Source organism: Onychostruthus taczanowskii, unplaced genomic scaffold (genome assembly GCF_017590055.1).
Source record: "Onychostruthus taczanowskii isolate IOZ18803 unplaced genomic scaffold, ASM1759005v1 scaffold4, whole genome shotgun sequence".
In the NCBI taxonomy this organism is placed as follows: Eukaryota; Metazoa; Chordata; class Aves; order Passeriformes; family Passeridae; genus Onychostruthus; species Onychostruthus taczanowskii.
In genome coordinates this window covers 16055997-16056883 of record NW_024501459.1, presented here as the reverse complement: position 1 = coordinate 16056883, position 887 = coordinate 16055997, and positions in this window count along the sequence as shown.

The following is an 887-nucleotide window of genomic DNA, read 5'->3' as shown; positions in this document are numbered from 1 at the left end:
TTATGTGATCCTGTCTGTTCATTTACATTGGAATGAACGGGGTTTCATTCACAAGCAGGGTCTATAGTTAGACAGAAAAGGCTGGGAGAGTAATAGTCTGGATTTTTAATTAAGTTTTTTCCACTTCTAAACTACAAGTTATTTATGAGGAATAATAAGGAACATGACTAGCATAAGTTTAAAAACAGGAGGGACAGGGTTAAATGACAATTAAAATCCTGCAGTTTTTTCTACAGTGTTTTCTTGTGAAGTTCAATGGCCTTCAAGAGTAATAGATGCTCCTACAGATTTATCATTAAGGCTGCACCATCTTAATTCCAATTCTCTTAAATGCTAGTGTTGCAGAATGTGTTGTGGTTTAAAATAAAAAATGAAGGAAAAAAGAGCAAGTAGGGAACATCTAAGAAAATCCCTTTATGGGTGATATCAGCATGGGCAGTGAGAAGCTTTGTGATGATTTAGTGGCTGTAAACGTTTGCTGGGCACACATGCTTTACCCTAGACTGTAACAACAGGAGGAATACACGCTCCCAGTACATTAGAAAGGAACTACTTTGTGGAAGGATATGAACTTCTGTTTGTAAACATAAAAATTTATTCTTGGTACTTCTACTATGTTGGCAGGAATTTTCACCAGAAATACAAAGTAATCTTAGTTAGGTGTCCAGCCAAACTATATTCCAGTTACCCAAGAGAAAAAATGGACCAAAGAATGAAGAAATAGTAGGCAATACCAACATGTGGTATTCTCAGTAGAACTGCCTAGAAAAAAAATTGACTAGAAAATACCTAGAGTTTGCTTTACTAGAAAAGGGTATTGCAATTCTAGGAGGAAGATGAAGAACAGCATAAATTGTTTAGACTGGCAACAAAGCCTGAGCTAAGTC